We start from the raw sequence: 17,941 nt of genomic DNA on the forward strand, positions 1-17,941 counted from the left end.
AACACCACACAAGATCCCTTGATCTTTAGGCTATACCAGTAGCTTATAGCCTCTTGCAATCTGCAAGATTTTCGGGGTAGAGTAATTAAGCTTTCTATTCTGAGCAGAGTTATAAGGAGAATCTGTAGTTGTAGTTCACAGGACAGGGAATGAACGGGGCAGTGTAAACAGAGAATTCATTTTCAGACAGGACTCCACCAAGCAGTAATAGTTTCTTCCTAGGAGCCAAAAGGATTTCAAAGCCCATTACATCTTTGAAGACCGTAAGAAAAACAACAATAAAAATAACTGCTAGGGAATACAGCTTATGCTCTCTGAGGCCAGATGCAGTGGCTCACACCTGCAATCCCAGCACTCTGGGAGGCCAAGGTGGGCGGTTCACCTGAGGTCAGGAGTTCAAGACCAACCTGGCCAACATGGTGAAACCCCATCTCTTCTGAAAATACAAAAATTAGCTGGGTGTGGTGGTGCACGCCTGTAATCCTAGCTACTTGGGAGGCTGAGGCAGGTGAGTCACTTGAACCCGGGAGACAGAGGCTGCAGTGAGCTGAGACCGCACCACTGCACTCCAGCCTGGGCAACAGAGCAAGACTCTGTCTCAAAAAAAAAAAAAAATGCTTTCAGGTAGGAAAGAGCAATACAAAGACATTCACCAGGCCAATAAGCAAAAATTTACAACAGAGATTATCTATATGTTTTTTAAAATACTGATTCCTGGGCTCCCCTTCAGACCAATTAAATCAGTGTCTCAGTAAGTGCTACCTGTGAATTGATTTGTCTTATTTTGTTTTATTTTTTGAGACAGGATCTCAGTTTGTCACCCAAGCTAGAGCGCAGTGGCAAAAACATAGCTCACTGTAGCCTTGACCTCCTGGGCTCAGGTGATTCTTGCACCCCAGACCCTTGCCATTCCTTTCCCCAGTAACTGGGACTACAGGTAGGTGCCACCATGCCTAGCAAATTTTTTCTTTTTTTTTTTTTGAGATGGAGTTTCACTATTGTTGCCCAGGTTGGAGTGCAATGGCACGATCTAGACTCACCGCAACCTCTGCCTTCCAGGTTAAAGTGATTCTCCTGCCTCAGCATCCCGAGTGGCTGGGATTACAGGCATGCGCCACCATGCCTGGCTAATTTTGTATTTTTAGTAGAGACGGGGTTTCTCCGTGTTGGTCAGGCTGCTCTCAAACTCCCAACCTCAGGTGATCCACCTGCCTTGGCCTCCCAAAGTGCTGGGATTACAGGCATGAGCCACCGTGCCTGGCGCCTGGCTAATTTTTTTTAATTAATTTTTTTTTAGAGATGGGGTCTCACTATGTTGCCTAGGCTGGTCTTGAACTCTTGAGCTCAATTGATTCTCCCACCTCAGCCATCCACAGTGCTGGGATTACAGGTCTGAGCCACCATGCCTAGCCTGGTAATTTTTAAAAATTCACCAAATGATTGAAACTTGAAACACAAGAAGATGCCCCAGAGAAAAAACAGTTCATGGGACAGCAGAGCAGCTGGAATCTGCACTGTGCCCTTAACCACCCAGGTTAAGTGTTACAGCAAGTTCCTTAGTGATGGGGGGGAACTTGAGGCCAAAATAGAACCCACCAATACGTTGTATAATTGCATATTACACTGCATATAGCTAACATTTCAGGGTGTAGGTTCCATGATTTTCAATACATCCTTTGGTCATTTTCACTGAACTATGAGTTAGCGAACTCCTGGGGACCTGGTCAGAATGTGGATGAACATACCTTTTCCTGAGAATCCCTCGGCCCTCTAGGGAGCTGGTAGTTAAAAAATGCAAACGCGCCTCAGACTGACGTAGGTATGTGAGCCAGCTCTGCCATGCATGAACTGTATGACCTTGTGTGAGTTCCCTGTTGTCTTTTAAGTCTGTTTTCTTATTGGCAAAATAGGAATCCTAGCCCCTTCTTTAGAGATTATGGAAGAGATCAAATGAGGCTATACAAGTAAAACTAATAACGCAAGTAAAAGACTTCCTTATGGCTGGCATATAGTGAACCCTCAGTAAATGTAAATTATCATTATTATTTTCTTCACGACCTCTAGAGTTCCTTATAACTCCAATATTTTAAGATTCCAAAAAACACTCTGATTACACAGGTACAGATGAAGAAAAATCAGTGGGTACCGACATGCCTAGATTGAAAGACCCGGTTTGTGTTCAGCACCTTTTCACGCCAGCCTGGTATGTTATTTCTTTTTTTCTCTCTCTCCTTTCCTTTCTTTTTTTTTCTTTCTTTTTTTAGATGAAGTCTTGTTCTGTCACCCAGGCTGGAGTGCAGTGGGGAGATTTCGGCTCACTGCAACCTCTGCCTCCTGCGGCAATCGATTCTCCTGCCTCAGTCTACCGAGTAGCTAGGATTACCGGAGCCTGCCACCAACCCTGGCTACTTTTTGTATTTTAAGTAGAGACGGGGTTTCACCATGTTGGCCAGGTTGGTCTTGAACTCCTGACCTCAAGATCCGCCCACCTTGACCTCTCAAAGTGCTGGGATTACAGGCATGAGACACCGTGCCTGGGCCTGTAATTTTTTCTTCCCCCTCATAGAGACGGGGTTTCACCATGTTGGCCAGGCTGGTCTTGAACTCCTGACCTCAGGTGATCCACCCGCCTTGGCCTCCGAGTGCTGGGATTACAGGCGTGAGCCACGACACCCAGCCTCTGGTATGGTATTTCAATGCCCACTTCATTCTTTGCTTGAGGTGTCCCTTGTATTTTGCTGACCTTGCTCTTAGTTTCAAAAGGACCTCATTTATTTTGCAGACACAGAAATTTTGTCATTCTTTATGAAAGCAGTGTGGCTGTTCTCATACTGTTACCTCTTGGCAGGCAATACCTGCACAGATACCAGTGAGCATGGCTGAAGTGAATGTCAGATATTATATTACTGTCTGCACCTGGCACAGTAACCACTGACACACCTGAGCAACCTGCTTTACCCAACGTGCAGCCTGGGATGAGGCCCCACCTCGGCAGAACTTTGATGCATGTCTAATGACTGACTTGAAGACCTTGTTCTTGGAAACTACAGGGCTGACATTTAAGTGTTACCCATGAAATTTGCCTCAAGGTTCAACGCTGACATTAGCTACCAATTTCGGCTTCATAACCTTGGAGTATTCTCTTTGCTTTCTAGAGCATTAAATACCATCTTACAAAGCATAAAGCCATTATTGTTCTGTTATTCTGCCAAAAGACACATACACTTTATTGATGCCCACAATTTTCTTTTTCTTCCTCTATGGTAGGTACAGACCTCTTCCGTTTAGGTAGACAGACCTCCTTTAGTAGGCAATTGTCTGCTTGTCTGCCATGTTATTGGCTGAGTCATGGCTCATATCCACCTCTCTGCCTTTGCAGTTTTTGGCGTTTTTTGGTTTTGTTGTTGTTGTTGTTGTTGACAGAGTCTCGCTCTGTCGTCCAGGTTAGAGAGCAGTGGCACGATCTCGACTCATTATAACTTCCGCTTCCCAGGTTCAAGCAATTCTCCTGCCTCAGCCTCCTGAGTAGCTGGGATTACAGACACCTGCCACCACACCAGGCTAAGTTTTTGTGTTTTTAGTAGAGATGGGGGGTTTCACCATGTTGGCCAGGCTGGTCTCAAACTCCTGATCTCAAGTGATCTGTGCCCAGCCTGCGTTTTCAGTTTTGAAAATAGGTTATCTTGTTTGGCAAATAGCAGGACATCAAAGGGCACACAGGCAAAGTAACTGACCACTAGATCTATGCAACTTTTGCCCACATGAATGAACTAATTTTATTTTATGTCATTTATTTATTTTTAGACAGAGTCTCACTCTGTTGCCCAGGTTGGAGTACAGTGGCATAATCATGGCTCACTGCAGCCTTGACCTCATAGGCTCAAGCAATCCTCCTACCTCAGCCTCACAAGTAGCTGGGGCTTCAGGGATGCACCACCATGCCCAACTTTTTTTTTTTTTTTTTTGAGACGGAGTCTCGCTCTGTTGCCCGGGCTGGAGTGCAGTGGCCGGATCTCAGCTCACTGCAAGCTCCGCCTCCCGGGTTTACGCCATTCTCCTGCCTCAGCCTCCCGAGTAGCTGGGACTACAGGCGCCCGCCACCTCGCCCGTCTAGTTTTTTGTATTTTTTAGTAGAGATGGGGTTTCACAGTGTTAGCCAGGATGGTCTCCATCTGCTGACCTCGTGATCCACCCGTCTCGGCCTCCCAAAGTGCTGGGATACAGGCTTGAGCCACCGTGCCCGGCCTTTTTTTTTTTTTTTTTAAGACAATCTCTGTCTCCAAGACTGGAGTGTGATGCCTCCATCTCAGCTCACTGCAGCCTCAACTGAGCCTCAGAGTCAGGTGATCCTCCCCCCTCAGCCTCCTGAGTAGCTGGGACTACAGGTGCAAGCCACCACATCTGTCTAATTTTTGTAGAGATAGGGTTTCACCATTGCCCAGGCTGGTCTTGAACTCCTGGGTTCAAGTAATCTGCCTGCCTCAGCCTCCCAAAGTGCTGGGATTCCAGGCGTGAGCCACCATACCTGGCCTAATTTTTAAATTTTTTGTAGAGACAGGATCTCACTGTGTTGCCCAGACTGATGAACTTATTTTAAAAGGGCAAATCATTAAGTTTGGAATTAGCCTTAAACTCACTGCTCTTATACTTTACCAAAAACCATTTTTCCAAATATCTGTTTGGGTCCAGAAGGCAGATCCCAACACCATCTTAGCTTTTACAGGAAGGCTTTGTGAAGTTACTGGTTGTCTGTATCCACAATGGGCTAAGTGTAAATTCGGCTCAATTACTCTGACAAGTCTTTTTTTTCTTCTGTTTTTTTCAGATGGGGTGTCACTGTTTTGCCGAGACTGGAGTACAATGGCACAATCATAAATCATAGCTCACTGCAGCCTCGAACTCCTGGACTCAAGTGGTTCTCACGCCTCAGCCTCCCAAGTAGCTAGGACTACAGGTGTGGGCCACCATGCCTAGCTACATCAAGTCTTGGAAAGTTCTTCAGTGTGCATCATAGTGGTAATTACACATTTATGTTTATAAACTGCAAAGAACTTCAGGGTTACTTTTGCATAAGTTTTCAATACCAGCAGGCTCCATACCTAAATTAACACTGATGTTGAATTTGATCAGCGATCAGGCAGAAGAAAAGAAAAAGGAGAGGTCCAGACAAGAGGGTAGTGAATATACTCCCTGGCAAATCTGGATACAGACGAGAAAAGGGATCCAGTAACCTCTACTGCATTTTCAAATATACCATTACATATGTGAGGTATGATGCTCCTTGATCTAATTAATTCACTCTTGTTTTATTGGTATTGTTTCTTTTTTTTTTGAGACAGAGTCTTACCCTATCGCCAGACTGGAGTGCAGTGGCACAATCTCAGTTCACTGCAACCTCCGCCTCCAGGGTTCAAGCGATTCTTCTGTCCCAGCCTCCCAAATAGCTGGGACTAGAGGCACACGCCACCACGGCCAGCTAATTTTTGTATTTTTAGTAGAAATGGGGTTTCACTACATTGGCCAGGATGGTCTCGATCTCTTGACCTCGTGATCTGCCTGCCTTGGCTTCCCAAAGTGCTGGGATTACAGGCGTAAGCCATGGTGCCCAGCCTTTTTTTTTGGTTTTTGTTTTTGTTTTTGTTTTGAGACGGAGTCTTGCTCTGTCATCCAGGCTGGAGTGCAGTGGCACAGTCTTGGTTCACTGCAACCTCTGCCTCCTGGGTTCAAGAGATTCTCCTGCCTCAGCCAAAGTAGCTGAGATTACAGGGGTGCACCACAATGCCCAGCTAATTTTTTTTGTATTTTTAAAAGAGACAGGGTTTCACCGTGTTGGCCAGGCTGATTTCAAACTCCTGACCTCAAAAGATCTGCCTGCCTTGGCCTCCCAAAGTGCTGAGATTACAAATGTGAGCCACTGTGCCCAGCCATGTTTCTTATTAACTAAATGTTTAAATGCTCATTCTTAAACTGTGCTGGGGCCAGAATAGTGTCTGATTTATCTTTGTATCCCTCACATACTTGTCCCAGTATCTTTTATATGATGGTCCTATGTAGGTTTAATTTAAATCAAATTAAATTATAAGCCACTTTCCCCTTCTTTGTAGTAAAAAGTTACATTATACAAAATAAACAGTACCACATAACTTGTAATGGAAAAAGAAATCTTCCATTTTCAAGTGAAGAAGCAGAAAACTCGTTTTTTAGAAGCTGCCCTTAGGGATTGCCTTGAGCAGCCTGGTGTCATTTTGTGACAGTTCCCTAACAGTGGTTGGCCAACAAAAGGACAATGTGTTTTAACTCAGTTGTTTGACCTTTGGGTGTATTTGCTCTTTAGTAAGCATCCCTCAAACGGACCATATGAGTTTTACCTGAAGTCTTCATTGGGTTAGAGTCTGCCTTCTTGAAACAAAATGATGAGGAGGCCATTTTCCAAAAGCTACATCTTCTAGGCCAGGCACGGTGGCTTGCGCCTGTAATCCCATCATTTTGGGAAGCCGAGGCAGGTGGATCACCTGAGGTCAGGAGATCAAGACCAGCCTGGCCAACATGGTGAAACACGTCTCTACTACAAATACAAAAATTAACCAGGCATGGTGGCCATTGCCTATGAATCCCAGCTACTCGGGAGGCTGAGGCAGGAGAACCACTTGAACTTGAGAGGCAGAGGTTACAGTCGACCAAGATTGTGCCACTGCATGCCAGCCTGGGCGACAGAGTGAGACTCCATCTCAAAAAAAAAAAAGATATATCTTCTAGTGATTATTAGGTTATTAGGACAGGGATTTTAGGAAAATCTGTTTCTAAGAGATCTGTGGTTTCACTAAATGAGCTACAATTCCAAAATATGAAGAGCCATTTACCAAAGAAACAATTTCAGCAGGCCACGTTTTGCTCCTTTTCAAATGCAACTTGCATTTTCAACTTGTAGGTTAAATAATATCTACCTCTTAATTTATTAACTTCCTTGGAATGAAAATCTAGGCTATGATTAGTAGGAAAGTGTAAGGACTCCAAATGTTTTACTCTTTTTATTTTACTTAAAGTTCCCATCAGGAGCCCTGTGGTATTTCCTCCCCTAACCTTTCCTATCATCTAACTTCAGTTGCCATGTTGATCGAGGAAAATATGCTTGCTGTGGCTTGAGAAAAATCAAGGCCCCAATCTAAACACTTCACATTGTATGTCTCAAAACATCACTATGTACCTTGTGAATATGTACAATTATTACTTGTCAATGAAATAAATAAAATTAAAAAAGAAATTAACCAAAAGAATATAAGAAGGATGTTGAAATTCTTTGTTAAAAACAAACAGGCTAGGCCAGGCGCGGTGGCTCAAGCCTGTAATCCCAGCACTTTGGGAGGCTGAGACGGGCGGATCACGAGGTCGGGAGATCGAGACCATCCTGGCTAACACGGTGAAACCCCGTCTCTACTAAAAAATACAAAAAACTAGCCGGGCGAGGTGGCAGGCGCCTGTAGTCCCAGCTACTCGGGAGGCTGAGGCAGGAGAATGGCGTGAACCCGGGAGGCAGAGCTTGCAGTGAGCTGAGATCCGGCCACTGCACTCCAGCCCGGGCAACAGAGTGAGACTCCGTCTCAACAACAACAAAAAAAAAACAAACAGGCTGGGCACAGTGGCTCACCCCTGTAATCCCAGCACTTTCGGAGGCTGAGGTGGGAGGATCACCTGAGGTCAGGAGTTCAAGACCAGCCTGACCAACATGGAGAAACCCCATCTCTACTAAAAATACAAAATTAGCCGAGCATGGTGGTGCATGCCTGTAATCCCAGCTACTCAAGAGGCTGAGGCAGGACAATTGCTTGAACCCAGGAGGCAGTGGTTGCAGTGAGTCAAGATCACGCTATTGCACTCCAGCCTGGGTACCAGGAGTGAAACCCTGTCTCAAAAAAAAAAAAATAAAAATAAATAATAATAATAATAATAATAATAATAAATGGGGAAGAATGGGGGAAAAAATCCCTACTAATTTTTTTTCCTTATTTGTTACAGAACTATATAGGTTTTTTTTTCCTTAAGTTGGGTTTTTTAATTTATATATTTTATTTATTTATTTGGTTTTTAAAATCAGCTAACTTTAAGATTCATTATTTATATTTTGCCAGGAATTTTTCCATATAACCTAAATGTCAAACTTATTGATATAAATCATATATAATATCCTCATTCTATTCTTTGTATTGTGAAATAAGCTCTTTATAAGGTCATAAAACAAATAAACAACTCAAAGAAAGTCAGGTAATGACCTGGACTTTTTTTGTTTGTTTGTTTGTTTGTTTTGAGATGGAGTCTCACTCTGTCGCCCAGGCTGGAGTGCAGTGGCCGGATCTTGGCTCACTGCAAGCTCCGCCTCCCGGGTTCACGCCATTCTCCTGCCTCAGCCTCACGAGTAGCTGGGACTACAGGTGCTGGCCACCTCGCCCGGCTAGTTTTTTGTATTTTTTAGTAGAGACGGGGTTTCACCGTGTTAGCCAGGATGGTCTCGATCTCCTGACCTCGTGATCCGCCCGTCTCGGCCTCCCAAAGTGCTGGGATTACAGGCTTGAGCCACCGCGCCCGGCCGACCTGGACTTTTTTTGAATCAAGTCAGACACAGTGGTCATACCTGCAATCCCAGCACTATGGGAGGCTAAGGCAAGCAGATCTCTTGAGCCCAGGAGTTCAAGACCAGCCTGGGAAACATAGCAAGACCTCGTCTCTATAAAAAATTAAAAATTAGCTGGGCCCAGCTACTCAGGAGGCTGAGACAGGAGAACTGCTTGAGCCCAGGAGTTCGAGGCTGCAGTGAGCCCTGATTGCACCACTGCATTCCAGCCTAAGCTGACAGAGCAAGACTGTCTCAAAAATTAAAAAAAAAAAATAGCATCAAATTTACTCATAACTAAGAAACCAGCAAGCTTGAGAAGGCCAATTCCATGGAATTAGGGCTCCTTGTGTGTATACATGAACATGTGTAAATTTCTGCATCTGTCAATTCAGTAACTGGCCAAAGTGCCCCAGCTCAGCAGTTCTCTTGATAGAAAATGTCAACACAGGTTGGGTGCGGTGGCTCAAGCCTGTAATCCCACCACTTTGGGAGGCAGAGGTGAGTGAATTCCCTGAGGTCAGGAGTTCGAGACCAGCCTGGCCAACATGGTGAAAACCCCATGTTCACTAAAAATACAAAAAATTAGCCAGTGTGGTGGCGCACGCCTATAATCCCAGCTACTGGGGAGGCTGAGGCACGAGAATTGCTTGAACCCCGGAGGCGGAGGTTGCAATGAGCCGAGATGGTGCCACTGCACTCCAACCTGGGCAACGAGAGTGAAACTCCATCTCAAAAAAAAAAAGAAAAAAGAAAAAAAAAAGAAAATGTCAACACAAAGCACTAAGGTTTCAAACCTAAGAATCTCACACTGGCCTCAAAACACAAGTAGAGTCAAGTAGCTGGTCCAAGTAGCTGCCTCTGTTCATTCTATTTAAAGCATTATTTTTTAAATCCTGCCTTTGGTGGGAGAATCATACACATACATTGACTATGTCGATGATCACCTTTCCCTGATGCCATCAAGGATGCAGAGAAAAAGAAATGTGGACACATTGTCTGTGAAAACCACCTCTTACTAGAAGCTGATTACCTTCCTGGGGGAGGTAGGTGAGGGAAATTAAGAACATAGATTTGGGGAAAATTCAAAGGATTAGCAGCGGAGCAAGACTTGGGCTCTAACTCTAGGACATAGTGCTGATAGACAAGGTAAGATTTCTGTCTGAACCACAAAAACAACAAAATCTGATCATCAGTCTGAAATTCATCTCTTTAAGAGGTTTTAAAGATTCTTCCAGAAATTTGACTAAGTTTTCATTTTACAACAAACACCTGTTCACGTGAAGCCACTCTCCCTCCCTTCCCCCCATAGCTCATGCTATTCCTTGACCCCTCTCAACACTCTCTCCACACTGGGACCCTGCACAGGCTGTTTGATGTAGCCACTGCCGCCTGTCCCCAAACCCCTCTGCCTATCCTCCAGGTCTCAGAATGCCATTTAATCTCCAAGAAACCTTCCCGTGGCCGGGCGCGGTGGCTCAAGCCTGTAATCCCAGCACTTTGGGAGGCCCAGACGGGCGGATCACGAGGTCAGGAGATCGAAACCATCCTGGCTAACACAGTGAAACCCCGTCTCTACTAAAAAATACAAAAAACTAGCCAGACGAGGTGGCGGGCGCCTGTAGTCCCAGCTACTCGGGAGGCTGAGGCAGGAGAATGGCGGGAACCCGGGAGGCGGAGCTTGCAGTGAGCTGAGATCCGACCACTGCACTCCAGCCTGGCTGACAGAGTGAGACTCCGCCTCAAAAAAAAAAAAAAAAGAAAAGAAAAGAAACCTTCCCGATAGTCACCTCCTGACTCAGATTATGTGAGGTCCTCGTTTTTATTTATTTATTTTTTCGAGACAGGGTCTTGTTCCGTCGCCCTGGCTAGAGTGCAGTGACACAATCTTGGCTCACTGTAGCCTCAACCTCCCAGGCCTAAGCAATTCTCTCACTGCAGCCTCCCAAGTAGCTGGGACTATGGGTGCATGCCAGCACCCCCAGCTAATTTGTTTATTTTCCAGTAGAGAATGGGATGACAATGTTTAAAATTTTTGTAGAGACAGGTCTCATTATGTTGCCCAGGTTGGTCTTGAACTCCTGGGCTCAAGTGATCCTCTCACACTGGCCTCCCTATGTGCTGGGATTGCAGGCATGAGTCATTCTGGCTAGCCTAGGTTTTCTTGTTTTATATCTTAAGTCCTTACAATTCTTCATCAGCCCACTCATTACTCCGTTAATGTATTATTTAATATCTTCTGTGACTACTAAAATAACCCTGTGGGGACAGCAATCCTTTCTGTCCTAATTACTTCTTAATTATGCTGCATCTAGCACAGAGCCTGGCACAGAGTCTAACACAGAGCCTAGCACAGAGTCTGGCACAGGGCAGGTGCTCAAAAAATGTTTGTTACTGCATTTACTTGTATCCCTACAGATCATATACTATCACCTAGAGGGTCTCATAACGTGGAGGTTTTGCAAATGTTAAAGTCTGTCTCAATCAGGCAAGTGTGGCTTAGGGAATCATGCCCATTCTGTGGCATTAACTCTCAAGATGCTATTTTTCTGCACATTTAACATGAACATAGATTTGGACTCTGCTTTCACAGATAAATGAACGAGTCATTCTGGGACATAGCATGGGGCATTTTCATTGCAAACTCCTACCCGCTGATTGCAGGAGGGGAATCTTGAATAAGTGTCTGATTCTAGGATCTTATGTCTGGAAGACTGCTCCATTATCTCACATGGGCTGTTCTGAGTGCCAGCGCCCACTATTTACAAGGTCTTTGGGGTGCTCATCTCAAGACCATCATATGAAGTCACCAAAAAAAAAAAGGTTTTCTTTCAGTATTAGAAAACTAAATTCTGGCTGGGTGCGGTGGCTCATGCCTGTAATCCCAGCACTTTGGGGGGTTGAGGTGGGCAGATCACTTGAGGTCAGGAGTTTGAGACCAGACTGGCCAACATGGTGAAACCCCGTCTCAACTAAAAATACAATAATTAGCCAGCCAAAAATACAATAATTGGTGGTGCGTGCCTGTAGTCAGCCCCAGCTACTCGGGAGGCTGAGGCAGGAGAATCACATGAACCCGGGAGGCGGAGGTTGCAGTGAGCTGAGATCGTGCCACTGCACTCCAGCCTGGGTGATAATGTGACTTCGTTTCAAAAACAAAAACAAAAAAACAAAAAAAAAACCTAAATTCTTTCTTTGGTAAGCACAGACTTCTTCCTAATCAGCTACTCATCAGACTATGCATTTCTTACCCTTAAAAACTGAACCCTTTAAAAAAAAAAGAAAAACAATTTGTATTGTGTGAAAACTAGGAGGTAGGGAATACTTAATGCTAGTCATCTGGGGATTATCAGAGAAATGCTGTATTTCACCAGACCTGTTTGCATAAGGTGCGCTGAATTTCAGACATGTTAAATTGTGTGTGTGAAGGGTGGGGGGACACATTCTACAGTTGATGATATGCAGTAGCGCTACAGGAAGAACCCACTGCCAGATGTTTTCATAAAATCAGTATTAAAAGCATTTCAGTGAAATCATTCAAATATACCTCTGTCATTCTTTTTGGCAGTGGGAGTCCTCTAAGGACATTTGTACTTAACAAACATACAGGGCACTCTGGCCTAGTAAATTAAACAAACACAACAAGAATATGTTTGTAAAAAGAAAAACAAAGTGGGGAGGCAAGTGTTAGCATTTTGATGTTGCTATGTGATGTTCACCCACTCTTCTCTGCCCCTGGGTTATGTGCATTTGAGTCATGGTGAAGATGATGCCAACTTACCAAACCTCCTCAGTGAGCCAAGGATTGCTGATCTCTGCTGGGTGACCTGATGCAGAGTCTCCTTCCAAGGCCTCCGTTACCTGAGCTGTGAAATGAAAAAGATAACACTACTGACCCAAAGACCAGTATTGAGAAGTCCAAAGTTAGTGATCACTAAATGGAACTGGGGGAGGGGGTGAGAAGAAGGAACATGGTATTTTGCTATTATCACAGGCCATTGTGTGTGCCTGGAACTGCAAGGGAAGCTACATAACCAGGCAATATGGGAAATCTCCCCTGGCCCACATATACATGGAGAAAATAGGTCACATCATTTTGCCAGCTCTGCAAGACTATTCCATTTCATATTAATTAAAGGACACTCAAGGAAAGAAAATCTTACTATGACAAAGAGAGAAAGAAGGGCCTCATGCCTGTAATCCCAGCACTTTGGGAGGCCGAGGCAGGAGCATCACTTTAAGCCCAGGAGTTTGAGACCAGCCTGGGCAATAGAGTGAGATCCCATCTCTACAAAAAAATTTAAAATTAGCTGGGCGCCCATGGTCCCAGCTTGATGGGGGAAGCTGAGGTGAGAGGATCACTTGAGCCTAGGAGTTCTGAGGCTGCAGTGAGCTATGATCGTGCCACTGCACTCCAGCCTGGGAAACAGAGTGAGATCCTGTCTTTTTTTTTTGAGACGGAGTCTCGCTCTGTCACTCAGGCTGGAGTGCAGTGGCATGATCTCAGCTCACTGCAACCCCTGTCTCCCGGGTTCAAGTGATTCTCCTGCCTCAGCCTCCCAAGTAGCTGGTACTACAGGGGCGCCCCACCATGCCCAGCTAACGTTTTGTACTTTTAGTAGAGACGGGGTTTCACCATGTTGGTCAGGCTGGTCTCAAACTCCTGACCTCGAGATCCACTCGCCTTGGCCTCCCAAAGTGCTGGGATTATAGGCGTGAGCCACTGCGCCCGGCCTGAGATCCTGTCTTTAAAAGAGAGAGAGGCCAGGTGCAGTGGCTCATGCCTGTAATCCCAGCACTTTGGGAGGCTGAGGTCGGTGGATCACTTGAGGTCAGGAGTTCAAGACCAGCCTGACCAATATGGTGAAACCCCATCTCTACTAAAAATACAAAAATTAACCAGGCGTGGTGGTGGGCACCTGTAGTCCCAGCTACTCAGAACGCTGAGACAGGAGAATCACTTAAACTCGGGAGGCAGAGGTTGCAGTGAGCCAAGATCACGCCATTGCTCTCCAGCCTGGGCAACAAGAGCAAGGCTCCTTCTCAAAAAAAAAAAAAAAAAAAGGAGAAAGAGAGAGAGGGAGAGAAGAGGAAGTGTATAAAGAGTGGACTAACAGGGAGGGGAAGCTCACAGGTTTGACCAGGTGCTCAAAACTCCACTCTACTGATTGCTAGCTGGTTGATCTTGGGCATTTTACTCAACCTCTCTGAATCTCTGAGTTTTTCTCATCTAATATGGGCCTAATAGTACCCATTTGTTAGGGACATTGTGACAACAGATATGAAGTCTTTGGGGCCTGGCACACAGAGAAAATGTTCAATGAAGGGCGGCTATGATTATTATGTTCATTGAAAATTCTTTCTGCAGAGGCACATTAAATTGCGGTCTTTTGGGGTTAATTGCCAAACACTCAAAATCATTTAAATCACTGTGAATTGTGTCGGTTTTAAATGTTCCTTCACCTTGGAAGCCCTCTACAGTTTGTTTTTCTGCCTATACACAAATGATATTCTCTAACAATTCAGTTTCATATTTGTAAGTAAATACTGTTTTGTTTGTTTTTTCGTTTTTTTTTTTTTTTTTTTTTAGATGGAGTTTCCCTCTTGTCGCCCAGGTTGGAGTGCAGTGGCATAATCTCAGCTCACTGCAACCTCCGCCTCCCAGGTTCAAGCGATTTTCCCACCTTGGCCTCCCAAGTAGCTGGGATTACAGGCACGCACCACCACTCTGGGCTAATTTTGTATTTGTAGTAGAGATGGGGTTTCACCATGTTGGTCAGGCTGGTCTCGAACTCCTGACCTCATGTGATCCACCCGCCTCAGCCTCCCAAAGTGCTGGGATTACAGGTTTGAGCCACTGTGCCTGGCAAGTAAATACTTTTGATTAGCTACGTTCAGCGTAGAAGATTTTATTATACTACTGTTCCACCAAGAATAAATAAAGCTGTGACAAATGTCTCATCCCTGCGATCCCCTCCAAGAAAGGCTACAACGTACCTCTTGGATAAAAAAATTCTGGGCTATGCTAGCTCCTGCAGTCCAGCTCAGTAATCATTGGTTCCAAAGTTCTTCCCAACGCAATGGCCAAATTAACTAAGGTTGAGCTTCTGATTAACATACAGTACTGGAAGGAACTTTGACCCACAGAAACCTGGCATTTGACTTGCTTCTCTGAGTTCAACCTGTGTCACGAGTGCCTGTTTCAAGGGTAATAAAGGACCTGGCTGTTTGCTTACAGCAAATGGAGGTGGTGCCATGTCATTATACAGCTTTTACCTCTCCTGTCCACCTAACCCTTGGCAAAGAAAGTTTGCAGCCCACACACCAGTGTTTGGAGTAATAGAATGAAAAAGGGTATGAATTTCCAAAATGAAAAGCACCTAAGTTCTACCTGGCATTCTGGCTAAATGTTAGCTGCTTAAGAAACATGAATATGGTACCAAGATCAAAGTGACCAGAGTGGAGATCAGGTGTTTGAGCAGGTGCGCATTATAACCATCCAGATTCTGCCTCGGTGAACGAACTGCTCTCTCTGCTGGGTTTCCTTTTAGTGACATGTTATAAAACAGGAATCAGATGCAAGGAACAGACCACAGTACCTGAGAGTTCATGCCCCTTCCTGTTCTAAGATATATAGTGCCCCTCCCTGCCCTGCCAAATTCATAAATTCGAGTTCTAACCCCTAGTATCTCACAATGTGACTACATTTGGAGACAAGGTCTTTAAATGGGTAATTAAGACTAAGTGAGGTCATGCGGATGGGCCCTAATGCAATATGACCAGTGTCCTTATAAGAAGAGGAAATTCAGCCGGGCACGGTGGCTCACCCTTGTAATCCCAGCACTTTGGGAGGCCGAGACAGGCGGATCACAAGGTCAAGAGATGGAGACCATCTGGACAACATGATGAAATCCTGTCTCTACTAAAAATACAAAAATTAGCCGGGCGTGGTGGTGTGCACCTGTAATCCCAGCTACTAGGGAGGTTGAGGCAGAAGAATTGCTTGAACCCAGGAGGTGGAGGTTGCAGTGAGCTGAGATCGTGCCACTGCACTCCAGCCTGGGCAACAGAGAGAGACTCTGTCTCAAAAACAAAAAACAAAAAACAAAAAAAAAAAGAAGGAGAGGAAATTCAGACACAGACAACACAGACCAAGGGATGACCACATAAGGGCACAATGAGGGCAGCCATCTGCAAGCCAGGCAGAAAAGCCTCCAGGTAAACCAACCCTGCTGTCACCTAGATGTTGGACTTCCAGCCTCCACAACCATGAGAAAATAAATGTCTGCTGTTGAAGCCACTTGGCCCACGGTATTTTGTTATGGTAGCCTCAACCAAGAAATACACTGCCCTCCCCACATCCTCCAACCTCATCTCCCGGGACCAGATGAGTCACAGATGAGTAAGGAGGTGAAGGGCATGATAATCAGAGTGGATTAACTGTGCAATTAATCAGTGGTAAACAGGAGAGCACATGCTCTATCCACAGGTATCAAATTCAAAAAACTTAAAATACTATGAGGCCATACAAAAGATGGCCATGGCTTGGTGATGCCCTTCAGGTTGCAATTCCTGGGCTAAACCATTACAATATGATATTTAAAAACACCCACTATTAATGATTTCAACAAATATGAAATGAATACCTCCTACAGGCCAGGCCCTATGCCAGGCAATGGCAACAGCAGTGGTGAATACGAATATGTTCTATGCCTTTGTGGTATTGTAGTCTGAATAGTGAGTCCAGGTGCTGAACTAAGTGAGAAATGTCAAGTTGAGAAGACAAAGTCACTGCCCTCCAGGAGGGTACAGATTAGTGGGGCACAGAGTTGGGACAAGACATTATAAAACAACGTGACACCAGCTCTAATCTACAAGGGGCCGTGGAAGCTGGGAAGAAGATGATCCCACGTCTGTGTGGGCTAATCAGGGAAGATGTGAGCCAAGTCCTCAAGGATGAATAACAGTTTACTCGGCAGACACGTCTGAAAGACAAGAGGGCATTTTCCAGACAGAACAGTCAGTTCCTGGTGCAGGGACATGAGAATGTACTGGATCTCTGGAGATCGACAATGAGCTGAGCACAGCCAGGGTGAAGGCAGGCAGGGGAGAGCAACAGCATGTGCCGCTGCCAAGGCAAGGAACCAGGAGCCCACATTTGATTGCCGAGGGAGCCATCAGAGAATTTTAATCAGGAAGGTGACATCACCAGAACTGCATGTTAGAAGGTCACAATGCAGAGAAGGGCTAAAGACAGGGTGACCTGTCAGGAGACAATGAAGGCAGGAAACAGGGAAATAGACATAGGGAGGCTTGCCGGTCAAGGTCAGTCGTTATGGCGTTCAGCTGCAACCACGGGTGACACTGCCCAAGGGCATTATGTACAGGGAAAGAGAAGCCCTGGCTTTTAAATCTGAGTACATATTACTTTTTTTTTTTTTTTTGAGACAGCGTTTTGCTCTTGCCACCCAGGCTGTAGTGCAATGGCATTATCTCGGCTCACTGCAACCTCTGCCTCCTGGATTCAAGGGATTCTCCTGCCTCAGCTTCCCCAGTAGCTGGGAATACAGGCACGTGACACCATGCCGGCTAATTATTGTATTTTAGTCAAGACAGGGTTTCACCATGTTGGCCATACTGGTCTTAAACTCCTGAGCTCAAGTGATCTGCCCAACTCGACCTTCCAAAGTGCTGGGATTACAGGCATGAGCCGTTTCGCCCGACCTGGGTACATATTATTTTGATCAACGAGAAAATTAGTTTCTTAAGAAACTTTTAATTTCACTTATCCTCATCAGGAAACTAACCTCACTCATTCTTTTTTATCAATCAAAAGCCACACGTGACTGTATCTCAGTTTTTTTTTTTTTTTTTTTTTTTTTTTTGAGACGGAGTCTCGCTCTGTAGCCCGGGCTGGAGTGCAGTGGCCGGATCTCAGCTCACTACAAGCTCCGCCTCCCGGGTTTACGCCATTCTCCTGCCTCAGCCTCCGGAGTAGCGCCCGCCACCTCGCCCGGCTAGATTTTTTGTATTTTTTTAGTAGAGACGGGGTTTCACCGTGTTAGCCAGGATGGTCTCGATCTCCTGACCTCGTGATCCGCCCGTCTCGGCCTCCCAAAGTGCTGGGATTACAGGCTTGAGCCACCGCGCCCTGACTTTTTTTTTTTTTTGAGACAGAGCCTCACTCTGTCGCCCAGACTAGAGTGCAGTGGTGCAATCTGCAACCTCCGCACCCTGGGTTTAAGTGTTTCTCATGCCTCAGCCTCCTGAATAGCTGGGATTACAGGCACATACAACCATACCCAGCTAATTTTTGTATTTTTAGTAGAGACGGGG

At 45.3% G+C, this 17,941-nt stretch overlaps 1 protein-coding gene across 6 annotated transcripts in view; it reads right to left on the reverse strand.

The window, feature by feature from the left end:
- Positions 1–17,941, reverse strand: part of RBM47 (RNA binding motif protein 47) — a 212,201-nt gene that overhangs the window by 111,879 nt on the left and 82,381 nt on the right. For 5 of the 6 annotated variants that reach the window (XM_033214055.1, XM_033214056.1, XM_033214063.1 and 2 more), the window contains one exon: positions 12,387–12,471. The exons of the other annotated variant lie outside the window; for it this stretch is intronic. The gene's annotated coding sequence lies outside the window, so the exon portion shown is untranslated. The remainder of the gene's footprint in view (positions 1–12,386; positions 12,472–17,941) is intronic. 6 annotated transcript variants of the gene reach the window in all.

The sequence above is a fragment of the Trachypithecus francoisi genome, unplaced genomic scaffold, assembly GCF_009764315.1.
Source record: "Trachypithecus francoisi isolate TF-2019V2 unplaced genomic scaffold, Tfra_2.0 Lachesis_group1, whole genome shotgun sequence".
In the NCBI taxonomy this organism is placed as follows: domain Eukaryota; kingdom Metazoa; phylum Chordata; class Mammalia; order Primates; family Cercopithecidae; genus Trachypithecus; species Trachypithecus francoisi.